A 19,859-nucleotide genomic window follows, 5' to 3' on the forward strand; every position below is an offset into this window, starting at 1 on the left:
CTCAACAAGACAAAGGAGCTAGACTACAGGAAACAGAGGGTCGAGCATGCCCCCATACACATCAACGGGCTGTGGTGGAGCGGGTCGAGAGCTTCAAGTTCCTCGGCGTCCACATCACTAAGCATCTATCATGGTCCAAACACACCAACACAGTCGTGAAGAGGGCACAACAATGCCTCATCCCTCTAAAGGCTGAAAAGATTTGGCATGGGCCTCAACAAGTACTACAGCTGCACCATTGAGAGTATCTTGACTGGCTGCATCACCGCTTGGTATGGCAACTGCTTGGCATCCGAATGCAAGGCGCTACAGAGGGTAGTGAGTACGGCCCAGTAACAGGCGGTAAGGCGGTAAGGCCCTAAAAATTTTCAAAGACTTCAGCCACCCGAGTCATAGACTATTCTCTCTGCTACCGCACGGCAAGCGGTACCGATACACCGAGTCTGGAACCAACAGGACCCTGAACAGCTTCTACCCTCAAGCCATAATACTGCTAAATAGTTCATCAAAAGCTACCCAGACTATCTGCATTGACCCATTTTGCAGTAACTTTGACTCATCACATACGCTGCTGCTGCTGTTTACTATCCTCCACTCTCTTCCTACTTATATGTACATATCTACCTGAATTACCTCGTAGCCCTGCACATCGACAAGGTACTGGTACACCATGTATATAGGCAAGTTACGTGTTTTTTTTTACTTTTCTGTTATTTCTCTTTTTTTCCCTCTGCATTGTTGGGAAGTAAGCATCTCACTGTTACTCCCCACCTGTTGTTTACGAAGCATGTGACTAATAACGTTTGATTTGATCTCAGGGTAAACGGTGCGTCAAGCTGTAACACTTCACTTCACGGCTGCCAAGGAAATCCTTTCACCTACCACAAGCAGGCTTCTGGGAATACTGTATGCAGAGCTCTACGCCCCTACTGTAGAAATGTACAAGTCAACCCTGATCTGGTAAATTCAGTTTTTTGATCTTAACTTTTTCAAGAAAGGATTATGCACTTCCAACACTAAAAAGCTGTAATTTCATTATCTTCCATTATCATTTTATCCAAATGACAGGCTGAGGTTCTTCCTCTAACTTCCCCACCACTGCACGGTTAAACAACTGCTCAATTACCAGCCTGAGCCTCGGCTGGAAGCGGCCAGCCATGACGCCGGCCACAATGGAACCAGGTAGCATTCAGCAGGAAACATCAGCTCAGCCAATTAGCCATGAGCTCATTTGTTGCCAAAACAGCCATTAATCCGAGTGGTCAGTGTTGGGATGGGGTACTAAAGCCCTCCGGGCTCCTACAGGGGTGAGATGGTGAGAGAGGGAGGATGGTGAGAGAGGGAGGATGGTGAGAGAGAGAGAGAGAGAGAGAGAGAGAGAGAGAGAGAGAGAGAGAGAGAGAGAGAGAGAGAGAGAGAGAGAGAGAGAGAGAGAGAGAGAGAGAGAGAGAGAGAGAGAGAGAGAGAGAGAGAGAGAGGACAATTAAATCGATCTTGGTTCAACAACATTTGTTTTTTGCCTGAATCCTTAAGTCGGTCTTGAGATCGCCTGATCTGATCGAAGACAAAGATGATTCAGGTGTGAAGGTTGTCGAGAAGAATGTCTGAAATGACCGTTTTGAACATATAATAGGTATTTTTTAAGAGCTGCTCCCCAAGACTTGGCATTCAAATCACCTTCTCCATTTTTATGAGGGGATATATTAAGGATTTGATCAGTTTTCACTCATAAAAATGACACAACCAGACAACCAACTTATTATAGAGAACAACTATTGCTTTATAATATCTTTGTTATTACATTGTTTCCGAACAGTTGCTGTTCTGATTTGATAGGTACACTGTGAGACTTGTCCTGTGGCCATATGACCCATTCCATCCCTCTCTCTGTCCTGAGCAGATGGAGCATGTTCACCTTTCCTGGCTGACAGGGACCTGGACCATGTCGAACTCTCAATTTCCATATCCCCCCCCCCCCCCCAACTCCCCAACTCCTCTCTCTCTGTTTCTCTTGAAACTTCCATCACTCTCTCTCCCTCATCTACTTTCTCTTCACTCTCTCTCTTTTTGGCTCTCCTCGCTCTTTTTCTAAATCCATTTATATGAGGTAATGTCATACCTACAGATAACAGAATACAAGTACATATCAACAATGTAAAACATTTACTGTAAAATGTACAGTAACTTACTGACAGCAATTGGCTAGAAAGTTACTCTAATTTATTGTACAGTACAGCTACTGTAATCAATTTTACGTAACCAACATTTTTACTGTAATCAAATTTACAGAATATTACTGGAATTACACATGCAGCGACATATTACCCAGTGCTCTTTGCAAGTTTACATTTTTATATTACATTTAGCGGGCGCTCTTGTCCTTAACAACCAAGGTTGATGAAAGAAAACACATATCAAAGTCATAGCAAGTAAAACCTTTTTGTAACCGTTACTTAAAATGTTGTTGTAGTTCAGCTCTTCAAAATATTTGTAATTACAACAAGATATCTTATGATATATGTCTGACGGTCTCTGGATAGTGCCAATACAATTCTAAGATATTCACGGTAACTCCATGTCAGAGCAATGAAACACAGTGCAATACAGTAAAAGTGACTATAAACCATAAGAATATTATCTCTACAGTATTTTACTGTAATTACAAGGGATCAGAGCAAGCAGGTTTCTGTAGGCATTTGAAAATTACAGCATATTAATAAATAATAGGTGTTTTATATCACTTGCACTTCTAGAGGCCTAAACAAAGGCTTCCAAACACACAATACCCTTCTGATCTGTTCCTTATATACAATTGAAGTCAGATGTTTACATACACCTTAGCCAAATACATTTAAACTCCGTTTTTCACAATTCCTGACATTTAATCATAGTACAAAATCCCTATCTTAGGTCAGTTAGGATCACCAATTTATTTTAAGAATGTGAAATGTCAGAATAATAGCCGAGATAATTATTTCTTTCAGATTTTATTTCTTTCATCACATTCCCAGTGGGTCAGAAGTTTACATACACTCAATTAGTATTTGGTAGCATTGCCTTAAAATTGTTTAACTTGGGTCAAACATTTTGGGTAGCCTTCCACAAGCTTCACACAATAAGTTGGGTGAATTTTGGCACATTCCCCCAGACAGAGCTGGTGTAACTGAGTCAGGTTTGTAGGCCTCCTTGCTCGCAAACGCTTTTTCAGTTCTCCCCACACATTTTCTATGGGATGGAGGTCAGGGCTTTGTGATGGCCACTCCAATACCTTGACTTTGTTGTCCTTAAGCCATTTTGCCACAACTTTGGAAGTATGCTTGGGGTCATTGTCCATTTGGAAGACCAATTTAGAAGACCAAGCTTTAACTTCCTGACTGATGTTGTTGCTTCAATATATCCACATCATTTTCCTCCCTCATGATGCCATCTATTTTGTGAAGTGCACCAGTCCCTTCTGCAGAAAAGCACCCCCACAACATGATTTTGCCACCCCCGTGCTTCACGGTTGGGATGGAGTTCCCCGGCTTGCAAGTCTCCCCCTTGCAAGCCGGGGAACTGGCCAAACAGTTCTATTTTTGTTTCATCAGACCAGAGGACATTTCTCCAAAAAGTACGATCTTTGTCCCCATGTGCAGTTGCAAACCGTAGTCAGGCTTTTTTATGGCAGTTTTGGAGCAGTGGCTTCTTTTTGGAAATTGCTCCAAAGGATGAACCAGACTCTTTGTCAAGCAAAGAGGCACTGAGTTTGAAGGTAGGCCTTGAAATACATCCACAGGTACACCTCAATTGACTCAAATTATGTCAATTAGCCTATCAGAAGCTTCTAAAGCCATGACATAATTTTCTGGAATTGTCCAAGCTGTTTAAAGGCACAGTCAACTTAGTGTATGTAAACTTCTGACCCACTGGAATTGTGATACAGTGAATTATAAGTAAAATAATCTGTCTGTAAACAATTGTTGAAAAAATTGCTTGTGTCATGCACAAAGTAGATGTCCTAGCCGACTTGCCAAAACTATAGTTTGTTAACAAGAAATTTGTGGAGTCGCTGAAAAACGAGTTTTAATGACTTCAACCTAAGTGTATGTCAACTTCTGTAAGTAGTACCAGTCAAAGTTTTGGACACACTTACTCATTCCATGGTTTTTCTTTCTTTTGACTATTTTCTACATTGTAGAATAATAGTGAAGACATCAAAACTATGAAATAAAACATATGTAATCCTGTAATAACCAAAAAAGTGTTAAAGAAATCAATATATATTTTATATTTGAGATCCTTCAAAGTAGCCATCCTTTGCCTTAATGACAGCTTTGCACACTCTTGGCATTCTCTCAACCAGCTTCATGAGGGTGCAATAAATATAGTCACTTAAAATATGTCAATGAGCCAGCGATTCTTTCTCCTCCCACAATATTTCACCAAAATGCGCCAAAATTTACAATATGTTGCAGTAAATACATTACATAACAAAACAGCAACACAGTACTTTATTGTTAAATTGTATTGAAAATAAAATCTGCAATTGTTAATAGGGAATATTTAATGACATATTACAGCATACCAACTGATATTTGATGTTTTATATCACTTGCACTTTAGACCTTAATAAAGACGTCTAAACAGACAATGACTACAGGGCAAAACAGATCCAAGGACATGGCTAGCCATTCAACCATTAAAGGTTTGAGACTTGCTGCCACTCTGCTCTGTCCCCTATATAAATGTAATTGTTAGGGAACTACTACCACATATCACTTAAATTGGTACAGCACTCTCACTAACAGATGCAACAAATATAGCTTCTTACAAGACACGCCTCAAAACAACAATTCCATGTACCCAATAGTGTTCAAAAGGTTTTTGGCGCTCCAAAAATGCGGAATGGTACTGTATTGTGAATTACAGTAAATTACTGGTAGCAATTGGCCAGTTCGTTACTGTAGAGCTGGGATCATCAACTAGATTCAGCCACAGGCCGATTTGTTCTTGAGAGGATGGTTGGGGGTCCGGAACATAATTAAACGTAATTTGTAGATGTCAAAATGACCGCGAGAAGCTCAAACAGATATAATATTTGACTAAAACGTAATAATGCTTACATTTGTATATGATCACGTCTCTTAATTATGCGTGGGAATACTTGTTAACAGATTTCCAACATGAAAATCTTTTGGAGCTGGTTTCGCGGGCCAAATTCAGTTGGGGAACCCTGCTGTAGAGTTTCAGGACAAGGTTTGTAGAATTCCTAAAATACAGTATATTACTGTATTCTGCGGGGGTATAGCATTCTCACTAACAGGTGCAACAAATATAGCGCCTTATAAGGCGCACCTTAAAATAGGTTAATGAGACAGAGACTCTTTCCCCACCTACAACATTTTTCGTTTTACTGTTGAAATTACAGAAAGGTCTTACAGTGTGCTGTAAAACAAATGTCCGGTATTTTACTGTGAATTCTATGGCAATCTACTGTATTCAGTTTATACAGTATCATACTGTTGATTAATACAGCAAGTTACTGATAAAATTACAAAAACGGCTAACTGTATTATAAACAAAAGACAACTGGGAGACTTCAATCTATATGAGATAGATTGATATGAGATAGCTAAAGATATTGACATTTAAAGATGGAATCTGCACCAGGCGGCAACAGCAGCACTGTCCGCTCCACGGCCGTTGTTATTGTTGTTGTCTTGATGACAAGCGCAGGTGGGGTGCATCACGCATCCAGGTAAAAATTGTTTTGCTATGCTCCTGTTCTATCGCTCGTGCAATGACGTCAGAGGGAGAAAAAAAAAGTTCTTTGTTTGCCGTAACTTCTTTGTTGTTGTAATATCGCAAACGGACGTGGCAGTTTCACCATTAAGGATTCCAGTTTTAAGCTGTTGTAATCCATGTAAACCAGTGTTTTTAATTACATAACAAGGGAGACTTTGTTATGAGTTCGTTAGGGAGCAGAATTTACTTCTGAGCAGAAAAAAATGCTTGCCATAAAACAGCCAAGCATTTGTCAAGCAAGCCGTTATTGATCTCTGTCAAGTAATTACACACTAACGCTGAAGTAAATAGCCAAGACACTAGTATTTCCTCCATGTAAACTGTTAGGAAGTTCAACGCTGGAAGGAGTAAACATGGGAAGCCCCCCATTCTGACATTGGAAATTCGTTCACATTCACTAGGCCAGTTGTATTGTTTGTTTACATGGGGCTGGGGTGTCCAACAAACAGATGATCCCCTTTCACCACAACTCGTATAGACAGACCAGATAGACTGTTTGTTTACTTCTGTTGAGCGCAAGTCATTGGTGGGGAATGCAGGCTGTTTAGGGCGAGATGCCGTTGATGTTTTCTGTGTGTGGCTGGTACTTAGGGCCCATAGTACTTATGTTCTACACATGTTTGTACTTCAGGGCCACTGTATGTAAACACGGTACGAAAACCAATTTAGAAAACATGCAAGGTAAATAAGAAAATCGCAAAATGTTTATGCAAATGTGATCAGTAAACTAATGGTGCTTTGTGTCAACAAATATTGATTGAAAACATCTGTGTGATGTGTGAGCTCACTGCATTCTTACAGAGGGAGAATGTTGCATTACAACACTAGTCCAATCAGTCAGAATCCATAACCTACTGCCAAAGTGGAGAAAAAATAAAACAAATTTATCAGTTAGATTACAACATATGCCAATTCTGTAGTAGTTCATTACAACAGGCATAATAACAAAAAGAGTTCTAAAATATCTATCAGAGAATGTTAGAGTAGGTTATGTGGACGGTGTATGTCTTATCTTCATGTAAACTAACTATCATATTTACAAGTCTGCTATAAACATGGAGTAATGTTGTTTTTAGAGCATTCTTTGATTAAAATATTTACAGCATATCTGATAGTGGTGATGTTGTCCATTTAACTGGGACCAGATGTTTAGGTACATTCCTCGGCCAATGATTTTAGAACACCCGGGCAGACCACTCACAACTCACACCTACAACTATGAGTGCGTCACACTGAAAAAAACTACATTCAACGGACAGTGCACATTAATCAACATTTCAGGTTCAACCTCAATGTAAACGTGCCCGAGTTAGCAACAAAGCTCATTTTCATCTGTAGATATCACATCTCTCTACTCAATCTTACATTGTTACATATTTTTAGACAAGAGCTATTTAATCATAACGCCAAGTATGCTTTTAGTCACCAGTTCAAATTGTCTGTTTAATTCTAAGGCATTAGAAAAGGCAAACATTAATTTTTATAAACGAAACACTGTTTGATCAAAGAGATAAAACCATTTCAAATATTAATTCTTAAGAGGTGCCATAAACATTTAACAGCTTAATAGTACCTTGTTGCTAATGTCAGTTGTTCATAACTGTAACATACAGGTAACTGCCAGAATAAAGGGAACACCAACATAAAGTGTCTTAATAGGGTGTTGAGCCACCACAAGCTGCCAGAACCACTTCAATGCACCCTGGCATGAATTCTACAAGTGTCTGGAACTCTATTGGAGGGATGTGACACCATTCTTCCAAGAGAAATTCCATCATTTGGTGTTTTGTTGATGGTGGTGTCGCTCCAGAATCTCCCATAAGCGTTCAAGTGAGTTGAGATCTGGTGACTGACTGACAGACACACACACGCGCACGCACGCACACCCTGTAAACCCCCAATGCTCCTTTGACACCCCTCTTTCAAAGTCACTGAGATCTGTTCTTCTAGCCATGGTAGCCAAAAAAATGGGCAACTGGACATTTGTATCATTTAGCAGAAACTCTTAAACATGACAATCAGCATGATGGGATGTTTTAATTGCTTAATTAACCCAGGAACGACACCTGTGTGGAAGCACCTGCTTTCAATATACTTTGTATTTCTCATTTACTCAAGTGTTTCCTTTATTTTGGTAGTTACCTGTAGCATTTCCCTTAAACACTTCTCTTGTGATATGAAAGAGATATCAAGCCTCAGTTTACTGTCCAATAATTGTCTGCAAGAGTAAAGGACAACATTCACCCAAAAGAGAAACTACCAAAACCATCAGCGCTTGGCTGAATGCACTTTCACAATGAGGCCTCTAAAGTGATCGTAATCACACAAATATTAAGAATCTCAATCTTCATACAGTTGAAGTCAGAAGTTTACATACAACTCAGTCAAATACAGTGGCTTCTTCCTTGCTGAGTGGCCTTTCAGGTTATGTCGATACAGGACTCGTTTTACTGTGGATGTAGATACTTTTGTACCAGTTTCCTCCAGAATCTTCACAAGGTCCTTTGCTGTTGTTCTGGGATTGATTTGCACTTTTCGCACCAAAGTACGTTCATCTCTAGGAGACAGAACGCGTCTCCTTCCTGAGTGGTATGATGGCTGCATGGTCCCCTGGTGTTTATACTTGTGTACTATTGTCTGTGCAGATGAACGTGGTACCTTCCGGCGTTTGGAAATTGCTCCCAAGGATGAACCAGACTTGTGGAGGTCTACAATTTTTTTTCTGAGGTCTTGGCTGATTTCTTTTGATTTTCCCATGATGTCAAGCAAAGAGGCACTGAGTTTGAAGGTAGGCCTCGAAATACATCGACAGGTACACCTCCAATTGACTCAGATGATGTCAATTAGCCTATCAGAAGCTTATAAAGCCATGACATAATTTTCTGGAATTGTCCAAGCTGTTTAAAGGCACAGTCAACTTAGTGCATGTAAACTTCTGACCCACTGGAATACAGTGAAGTATAAGTGAAATAATCTGTCTGTAAACAATTGTTGGAAAAATGACGTGTCATGCACAAAGTAGATGTCCTAACTGACTTGCCAAAACTATAGTGTGTTAACAAGAAATTTGTGGAGTGGTTGAAAAACGACTTTTAATGACTCCAACCTAAGTGTATGTACTGTACACTTCCGACATCAACTGTATGTGCTTTATAAAACCAGGTGCATGATCTACTGTAGATGGCCCCATATATCTGGCTTTATGGCCCCTCTCCCTTTCCTGTCTTTTTCTAGGTCTTGATGATCAGTGGCTAGATCTCGATAAGGCCAATAAAGCTGTATTTATTGCCACAGTTTCTTTATCAGGTTTACTCCAGAGACCTTATCAGTGTTTGCCACTTTGTAGTTTAGTGGACGATTTTTACTGATGCTGAACAGTTACTTATCAGCACTGGTGTCAAACAGCTTAGGTGAAACGTGACCACATTGACATGAATGGCAGAATAATTCTAAATCAATCGGTAAGATGTTTATGTCGAGTTTAAATACCATAAGTATTGGGCATTAGAGTCACAGAAGACAACCTAAGAGAATATCTTACACAATATAACCGCATGAATCCATCTAGGATTTCTGATTGATATAATTGACATATTTACAGGTATAACTGTAAATAGGGAAGCTGGTAGCCTAGCGGTTAAGAGCGTTGGGCCAGTAACCGAACGGTCGCTGGTTCGAATCCGAGAGCCGACTAGGTCAATGTGCCATTGAGCAAGGCACTTAACCCGAATTGCTCCTGTAAGGTGCTCTGGATAACGGCGTCTACTAAATGACTATAATGTAATAATGTAAATACAGCAAAAGTCATTATGAAGCAAAATATCATGTACCTGACATGAGATCATATGTGCCGTGACTGCATGGGGTTACTATAGTTCAGCCAGAGGTGGTCGATCCACTATCTAAGAAAAAGTACACATAGACAAAGAGACTCACGGCACAAGTAGAAGCCTTTGATGTCTTAGAAAAACCAGTAGCAAATATTTAGTGCAGGTATCAGTGTGTAGGTCAAGAAACCTGAAATGAACCAAGGGAAGGGTAAAATACTCTTAAGCATCTCAGTCCGAATGTGGATTATTTCTCATGAACTCAATCCCTTTAAGCCTTGTCACAAACCCGCCAAAGTCTTAACCAGATTCAGCTGCAACAATCCATAATGACAACTTAAACCATTTTGCGCACAGTAGCAGAATAAACGTATTAAAGTTTGTAAAGGTGTTGCTGAACTTGGCAGGAGCCTATATCTCCACTTCGGGGGCTTTTGAAGCTTATTTCCAATGTTTTATCCCCCCTATCAAAATACCACCTTTTCAATGAATGTCAATGTCCATATTAGGTACTAAACGTCTGCTATAAATGCTGTAATATTAAAAATGTTGATAGGAAAAGTGTTAATTACATACCAAATAACTTTGCTGAACTTTCCTAGAGAATTATGAAAGACAAATACAGACACTAGACAATCTTCTTTAGTGTGTATTATGACTGGAAATAAACAGATCATAACCCTAAAACATAATTAAGACATACCTGTAACGTTGCAGCAGCGTCTCGCTCTAGCCGGGGTCTCCATCGGAGGACAGCAGGGGCAGGCTCACTGTGTATGGGTGTCTTACCGTCAGACCAGTCTGGCTTCAATAGTGTCTCTGATGCTTATTCCTCACTCTCTTTCTCAGATGATTGCAGTCTGTTATTTGTAAAGATATTTGAAGTTGAATTGAGTTTGAAAGCCAAAGGGTTGGTTCAGGCTGTAGTCTTCTGGTCTCTCTCTCTCTGTTTTAGCAAAGACTCCTGGAGGGCAGGGGCTCCATTCATGGGGAAGTCTCCCTCTGCCTGAGGTGTCCAGTGAGGTTTGTTCTGGACCGGAGCAATGGCAGTCTCATTCACAACTCCTTAGTACAAGAGAGACTTGCACACTTCAGTTGACCTCAGAGGTGGTTGCTGCGAGAAGGAGAGTATAAATATTTGAAGGTCTTTGAAACAGACAGTGAATTGTTTCATTGTATCAGTTCCTGTCTTGATCTACACTCAGTAATAGAATGTAGCTGTTTTCTATGGCCACAGCACCGTCCTGCTACTGTGAATGTGCATAACATAGGCTAAGTGAACAAGTATACTAAGCAATTTACTTATTTTTCTGGATAAGGGGAATACTCCTATGAGAGTTTATATCATGCTAATTAAAACACAAATATTCAACTACACCCAGCCAACCTGTCAAAAGTACTCCTATTTCTTAGGTGACAATATACCTAAGTTCCCTTTAAATTTGCTACATGTTCTAGAGAAAGAGCAGTTGTATCATGTTGTAAATGATGTGCTGTACGTACTGCAGGTCCAGTATGTGCGTGTGAGATATTGAATAAAATTGACAGTACCTCACACGATACAGATTAAAACTAAGCACAGATCACCAGTCAAAAACAGATGTTTTACATTTGGCCCTGCTTCTGCATAACTTAAATACACACTTCTGTGTTTATCATAGTATTTAACCAATGATTACACGTCATATGACAAACGTGATATCAGAAAAATGATATTAAATGAATGAGAGTGTCTCTGACAGAAGCCAAAGACAGACAGTTCTCAGAGGTTGGTAAAAACGGGCCAGTGCTTCTTTCATTGGAGGCATGGTAACCAGAGGGAAAACAGGCTTTCTCAGGAAAATAGCAACTTTTTGACAGACCAATAGTAACAGCCAAAGCCCTGCCTAGTGACTATGGTCACTTAAATGGATAAATGTAACCGTTATCTACCAGGTAAGTTAGGCCTATTGACAAATGAGTACATAGATGGGATGTAGAGCGAAAATGCAAGGTGTGTTACTACTCATAGCAGGTCACTGTGTGCATAACTTTGCGTGTCAGTCACATTGCTGTTAAAACACACTTCTGTGCATTGTTCAGATCTTAGCTCATCCTCCACTAACAGAGACCTCCTGCAGGTTTGAATAAAATAGACTGCTACTGTCAGAGTCATTCTGGCAGGGTGGTTCTTGTTTAATAGTTTCTACCCAATAGTCAGCTATGTCTCCAATATGATGATAAACTGTGTGTGACAAGAAAGAGCCCTATGAAACATTAGTGAAGCACTCAGCCTAAGCCCCAAAGACTGAAATGGCATTCACTCCATTTAAATGATCTGTCTGCTAATAAAACTTCTGTGATGTGACTTCTCCTCCGTCCAAAGCTGCTTTTATCTGGGCCAGAGATAGGGAACATTGAAGTTAACAAAGCCATCTCCCGCTCCCAAATATATCCAATATAAAAACGACTCCAGGCCCTAATGGCTTACAGTACCTCTCAGTGATATTCAGCCTAAATCAAGCCTCTCTATGGCCTCTGCTGGATTTCAGAGGGGGAAACATGAAGCGCAACAATATTGTTACTTCAACTGAGAGGAATTTGTGGGCACTAAATCAAAAACACAAACCCCAGGAGGGGGATTGGGCCACTGGAGACTGTCGAAATCAGACAGAGCAACAAACAAACATTCACACACACAAACACCAACCTCTCCACTACAGCTCGGTTGTTACCAGCTGTCATCAGAGAAAGACAGAACCACCACTTGCCAGAGACCCGCCTCAATCTTTACACCCTGCTTTCTGTTTACATATATATAAGCCATGGACCACTACAGGCTTTATCTGAAACACAACACATTGTCATGTCCGCTCATTTCCTCAATGCACAACAGGGCCTCTTCAGTTATCACCCCTGGCCAATGCTCCTCTGGACCGTTTCCCCCTTTCCTCATCGTCAATGGCAACTCCTGTCACGTTACAGTAATGTGCATGAGCTGCTGTTGAATGGGACTGAATGGACTCTGTGTGTCCAAAAGCAAGTTACTCTGAAAGTTCTTTTGCGATCAGGGCCCATTGTTGTTATAGACTGAAACATGTTTTGATACATAACAGCCCCATATCAAGGAATCATTGTCCCAAGCTCCAACTAGTCAGCTTTTTAAGGCCAACTTCGACAGCCAAGCGTCTCTTCATTGACAACATGTAATCCCAAAACTGGATCTGTATTTGATTACAGAACAATACCCAGAAGGCAGTTTGAACCAGGACACTTTGGAAGCAAAAACAAACAAAAACTGTGTCATTGTTCTAAATCGTGTTTTGCCCATAATAGTAAGTCAACTAATTCTTAAGCTATGAAAATCTCTGAATGCGCAGCGTTAGCTCATTTTGCATGGTGCAATCACTTTATTAATAGGCAAAAGCAGTTTGTTTGGATATCATATCCCCATGATAATTGAATCCAAATGTTTTGAAAGGAAAGTTTATCCAGGACATGACTGTTAGCAATATTACAGATTAATTGATTTGGTCTATTCAGAGTCAATAAACAGGGGATAAGTGGGGGGAAATGCCTATAAACACTGACCTTGGTCTCTGTGAACCTAGAGAGGCAAGATATCCTATATATTTCTGACATCACAGTACTTTCGTGGATCATGAGTCAACAAAAGAAAAATGCATTATGTTCTCTATGGCTACAGAACTAGTAATTATTTCCCAAATAGGCATCTACTGTGTGTGTATGTGTGTGTGTGTGTGTGTGTGTGTGTGTGTGTGTGTGTACATTTGTAATTTGTAATTATCGTGAACATCTAACATATAAAATTCACACACTGACAGACAAATAGATTACACATACTAGGCCTACATAACAAAAATGCGCAGTACAACACACAAGCATGTATACAATTATACATAAACATACCTATACCATATATAGACTATAAAGTAGGCTTGTGCAAACAAATATACAGACAAAACAAACATCTAGACCTCTCAGTGTCCACTAGCTTCTAGGTCTGTCCTGGTCTGCATGTGGGGAATCGAGCAGCTGCTTTTGATTATCAGTAACCGGATTCACTTGTTTTAATTTAACTCACTACTGTAGCCTTGTTCCATAACACACATCAGAAACATGATTATCCACCAGCTTGATGTCCAATTTCCTTTTCAGTAAGGGCCTAAATGGGAGAGATGAAAGCCTTCACACCCATTTGCCTACTTTAATGACTCACTACTATAAACCATGCAAACCACACGCACTGCCATCTCATCTCTTTGCATACTGTATATGAAGGGACATGACTTCAGTCCTCTATCTTACTGGCTACAGTCCTACCCAGTCCCCTTACCTGGTGATGACACTGCACATGTAGAGCTGACCTCTGGTCAGCACAACATGCCATTCAAAAACATAGTTCTGACCTATTAGTGGTCAACCACACTCGCCATGATATCACCGAAGTAGTAGCCCAGCTGTGGCCCAACTGTGCTTTATGATGTTGACTGTCCACTATAGCCATAATGCACAGGAGGTTGGTGGCACCTTAATTGGGGAGGATGGGCTCGTGGTAAGGACTGGAGCGGAATCGTATCAAATACATCAAACACATTTCCATGTGTTTGATGCCATTGCATTAGCTCCATTCCAGACATTATTATGAGCCATCCTCCCCTCAGCAGCCTCCTGTGCCATGATGTGCCTGGTTATTTCACAGTCAACAAGGCTAACAATCCAATGTACTCTCTCATATCATCTGTTCTCCATGGATACTTTCAAAGACATATTCTACCATAATATTATTACCTCACACTACAACAACACAGGTCCGACCCTAGGGGAGAATTGAGCCAAAGGGTTAGTTGAGCCACTTCTTGTTTCTAGGAAACCATACACAAAATGAATCATGTGACCAAATAAAATAAGTCCTCATTTCATGGAGTCTGTGAAGGAAGAAACAACATAGAAAAAGCAAGTTAGGTCCCCAAAAATTATTTTCACGAAGTCAAATTAATTTATTGTGTTATAGGTTTCATGATTCTTTTAAACCAAAGTAGATCGTTTTCATATTGTTTTATACCAGTGGAAGCTCCTCAGGAGGAGGAAGGGGAGGACCATCCTCCTCAGTGAATTTAATCAAATAAAATAAACATCCAAAAAGTTATTATTTTTTAGATAAAACTAATCAAAATATATTCACGTCACCAAATAATTGATTAAAACACACTGTTTTGCAATGAAGGTCTACAGTAGCTTCAACAGCACTCTGTAGGGTGTAGCCGGAGGATAGCTAGTTTCCGTCCTCCTCTAAGTACATTAAATTCAACACAAAACCTAGGAGGCTCTTGGTTCTCACCCCCTTCCATAGACTTACATAGTAATTATGACCACTTCCGGAGGATGTCCTACAACCTATCAGAGCTCTTGCAGCATGAACTGACATGTTGTCCACCCAATCAAAGGATCACAGAATGAATCTAGTGCTTAAAGCATACGCTACAGATAGCTAGCACTGCAGTGCATACAATGTGGTGAGAGGTTGACTAAAGAGAGAGAGAGACAATAGTTGAACAGTTTTGAACAAATTAATTTCTTAAATTAAGGAGAAGCAGATAGAAGGATTTTGTTGTATTTTTTTCACTTTCACTTACTTAGCTAGCAAATGCAGCTAGCTAGTTTAGCCTACTCAAACACCCGGCTCAAACAGAGAGGGATGCTATGTTAGCTAGCTGGCTTTGGCTATCCAACACTGGAACTCTTCCAAGCCAAGGTAGGCTTTTGTTTTAATTAACTTATTGTTGACTATGAATTTAATATGGTGACAACAATGTAGGCTGTGTGCAGCAGTTAGCTGTTATGATATGAAGGTTTGGAATGGAAAAGATTTTTCTTCTGGTCGGAGAAAGCTGATATCTTGTGCACAAGCAAAGGGAAAAGGTGAAAGGAGGAGAGGGCATAGATATACGAGAATACAATGATCAAAGGGATCATGCTGTTTGTATGTGGCTGCTATGAACGTGAACTGTGTTTGCATGTGATCAGGGGTGTATTCATTCTGCCGATTCAGTAGAAAAACATTTCTTAAACGGAAGCAAACGGAACAAAACGGGGATAAATAAACCTGAATTTGTCTAATAGAAACTCTCGTTTGCAACTGTTGGACTAATGATTACACCCTAGATCAGCTAGATTAAGGAAAGAGTGTACAAGGCAGTATTAAATGTGTCAATGTCTGTCAACTTGACAAAACAAAGTGCACTTACGTTGTAAACTTTCATGCATGGGCTAGGTTGTAGCAACCTCATGATGGGTATAGAGAAAATGCAAGTATCATGTAGTAGCCTAAACCTATTGATGTTACATTGAGGTGGGTGAATTGAATATGAATGACAGTCATCCAATATGCTGTAACAGAAATAAGGCAATGCCCATAAACAATTATAAATCGTCCTCCCTCATCTTAAACGGCATCGACCATCACTGTTTTATATATCAGTTGGGGTCTTCAATATGAGGTCCTAAACCTAGCATGAAAGTGCATCCTTGCAGCTGTGTGGACTAATATAGTCAAAATGTTTTCTAAGGGTAAGTTGAGCCAATGGAAACCATACCAATTATATTTTATATTTTGACCGTTTTATGCATAATATAGTATTTTTGCAATGTATGTCATGCATATGAACTCAAGAGAGGACTGGGCGATATGGTCAAAATATCATAATATTTTTTCACATTTTTGACAGTATGACGGTATTTTATGTTTTGAATAATAAAAGTTCTACATCCGCTTTATGAGTAAGTAGTGTGTGACACTACAGTGGCAACACATTTATTCTAAGTGATTTCAATGGGTTTTTCTCCATTCTGATTGTTTTATACAGTTCAATTCAACTTCAACCTAAAATAATTTCCTGCATTTCCTGCACTTCCATCAATGTCTGCATTTCCTAGGACTTATTTTTAATCAAATGTTGCAATTGTGATTTGACTTGAGATTTAGATCAAAACACTTGGGTGAGATTTGTTGGAATCATGGAAATAGAATGTTTATTCTAATTCTATAGTGGACACTGTTGTTTGACAAGTCAATGAATGAAAATGCCAGGGAGGAGTTATTGTGACAGGCTAGGAACGAAGTGATGTTCAGTGTTTCCTCGGGGACCTATACTCTTTGGCTACATTAAATGTTTCTTCATGTAGCCAACATATTCATGCTTCGCCTATTCCTCTTTGATTTAGAAGATACTGTTGCACTAACAACGTGCTGATTTAGGCCTACACCAGCACTGGTATCAGGATGTTTTAGCTGGCTATGCTTGCTCTGACTCAGTACATTTATTAGCTAGCCAGCTAACTAGTGATTAGCATTAGCGGCTAACGCGATGTAGCTAAAACTTGATAAGAAAAGACAAACCAGCTGTTTGCAATGTAAGAAAAAAACGAATAGTGCAGTTATACACCACTTGTGGACTTATATTAAGAGGCAAAGTGGAAACATCGTTGTCATCAACATTGTTGCATGTGCTGAATTGACCATGCAGACTGAAAGCAGTGTCTAGTGGTCAAGCAACAACAAATGTGCTCCTTGAGTGACAAGTGGCAGGGCTAGGTCTATGTGGAAAGCGGCATGGAGCTAGAGAGAGCCGAAAGGGATGACTCAAGTAGCGGTGTAAACTTTAAAAATGGACATTACACACAGCATATCACAGTTAACAAACCAAACATTCAAATACCATTATAGAAGGTAAAGTAAAAACCCAAACCGGTGCATCAATACTGGTATATAGTAAAATATGGTATAACGCACAGCCCTAACTCAGGATAGTGCATTTTTAATGTTACAGGGCAGACATCATCATGCCCCGTGTATACAAACAAAACAAGCAGGGGTCTAGACCACTTTGAGGTTCTGGAGTCAGAGCTTGCTAAACATATCAAAAATCTAATGGAACAGTTTACAGAACATCTCAGAACAGTAGCCTCAAATGCAGAGAACTTGCCTATGAATTGGCACATCGAAACAACATCCCTGTCCCAAACAACTGGTCAAGAAATAGAAGGGTAAGACACCACTCCAGAATTTTCCATAAGTGTTTAATTGGGTTGAGATCTAGTGACACACACACACACACACACACACACACACACACACACACACACACACACACACGCACACACGCGCGCTCTTTTGAGTCCCCTCTTTCAAAGTCAGTGAGATCTCTTCTTCTAGCCATGGTAGCCTAAATAATGCACAACTGGGCATTTTATACATGACCCTAAGCATGATGGGATGTTAAATGCCTAATTAACTCAGGAACAACACCTGTGTGGATGCACCTGCTTTCTATATACGTTATATCCCTCAATTACTCAAGTGTTTCCGTTATTTTGGCAGTTACTTGTCCAGTATACCACACCCTCATTCCATGAATTAAACTTTGACCTACCAGCACCATCACAGAACACTATCAACCACCCCAAGGTGGCTCAATTTACCCTGTGGCTTAACTCAAATTACCCCGTAAATGGTGCCAAGAGACCACTTTTTTTGGACAACATTTTCAAAACTGTTATGTTTACATGACTTCTGATTATTTCCAGGGATACACAACATCCTGAAATATATGTATATATCTTTGTTAGAAAGAATGCCATATTTCCCTTAACCTAATGATGCTGAAAATAAAAAATAAAAAAGAGTAAGTGTCATCATACCCCACTCTCCCCTCTCTATGGGTCAGACACACGAACATAAACATCGAATAGTCCTGCGCTTATGATTTGATGTATTTCTAAATGGATGTGAGCTGTCAGAATTGCGCACGCTTTTACTGTCATATTTAATATTCTAGAAGGGTAATAAAACGTTACACTAATAACCGAATTCCTTTGCTGAGATCCCATTTCACTGATAATTTACTCCCAAAACACTGCTCATCACGCGCACAGATAGACGTTTGTTTCATTACGCATTCCATTGAATATTTATTATATAGCAGTAACTTTTGTATAAAAACAAAGAAATACCTGTGGGAACCTGATGGTAATGGGGTACCTCTTTGTTGCATTTTACTGGAGCTGTCGGGAGTGAAGCGACTAAGCGAGACTGCCATTTGCACCTAATTCAAAAGTCCATAAAGATGTTTCGAAGCAGTTCAACGGAGTGCTATTCTGAATCCTTGGGACGTCCCTACCCTAGAACCTTACCCTAAACATAACCTTAACCCTTACCTAACCTTAACCCTTACCTTAACCATTTTAAATGTCAACTTCAATGGGGGGGGGGTTTGGACGTCCCAAGGATCCCAGATAGCACGGACAGTTCAACTAAGCGGCGCTCGACGCTCACGGAAACACCGTGCCAAATGTCCGAGTCACTCAATCTTCAGACAGCGTTGAAAATAGGATTGTGGCGGCAGCCAGCAGGGCAATCGTGAGAAATAGAGACGTCATTACTCTGTTTGGTATGTAGGCTTGGGGAGTGACGTCTTCTCTTTTAACATTAGGATGACCAATATGTGATGGAATGCAAAGAAGAAAGTGATGTGATTTGAGAATTAGAAATGCCAATGTGAAATCAAACCAATTACTTAAATAGATGTGGACTACAGGTGCTACATACAGTATGTATCACCTAAATAATGTTGTCAAGACATTGCATGTGAGGTAGGCATTAGGGTCTATAATGTATTTTATTCCATTTGAAATATATTTTAATACGTGACATATATTTCTAAATGTATTTGTAATACATATATTTGTATGGAAATATATTATTTGGCCAATTCTTTACATTTCACTTTTTTGGTATGGGGCAAGTCAAAAATAAAGAATAAACTTCCATAATGACATGAAACGTTATTTAGTAAGGCTGCATTACACATGATAAACATCACCAAATCAATATCTGGTTGAATCATTATTTAGGCATAAATAACACAAGGATAGGCGTAGACTACAACATGTCCTACCCCCTGAAATTAGCAAATTAGCTTTACCTACAACCCATTATAAACCTCGTGCTCCTCAATTTACCTCGAACTCGGTCATGTCTAGATCAGATACAGATTTTGTCAAATTGACATCAGAAGTAGAAAATGTTTGCAATTTAGCTAACCCTAACTATTTTCCTAACCTAAGTATCTTTACCTGCTACGTTAATTATCCTAACATGCTGCGTAGGCTAAGTTCTCCTAACCTGCTATGAAAAGTCAAATCTGGCAAAAGCTGTATTTCTTCTAGCCAAAAACCCTCAAACTCTGA

At 39.8% G+C, this 19,859-nt stretch overlaps 1 protein-coding gene across 5 annotated transcripts in view; it reads right to left on the reverse strand.

Moving 5' to 3' along the window:
• Positions 1–18,876, reverse strand: part of myocd (myocardin) — a 144,856-nt gene extending 125,980 nt beyond the window's left edge. For 3 of the 5 annotated variants that reach the window (XM_071409858.1, XM_071409856.1, XM_071409854.1), the window contains exons 1-2: positions 18,624–18,875; positions 10,315–10,725 (exon numbers count right to left, since the gene is read on the reverse strand). The gene's annotated coding sequence lies outside the window, so the exon portion shown is untranslated. Of the gene's footprint in view, positions 1–10,314; positions 10,726–18,623 lie in introns of all 5 variants that reach the window. The other 2 variants (XM_071409852.1, XM_071409857.1) reach the window with 2 other exon arrangements.
• Between the last annotated feature and the right edge of the window lie 983 nt (positions 18,877–19,859).

Source organism: Salvelinus alpinus, chromosome 7 (assembly GCF_045679555.1).
Source record: "Salvelinus alpinus chromosome 7, SLU_Salpinus.1, whole genome shotgun sequence".
NCBI classification, from domain to species: Eukaryota; Metazoa; Chordata; class Actinopteri; order Salmoniformes; family Salmonidae; genus Salvelinus; species Salvelinus alpinus.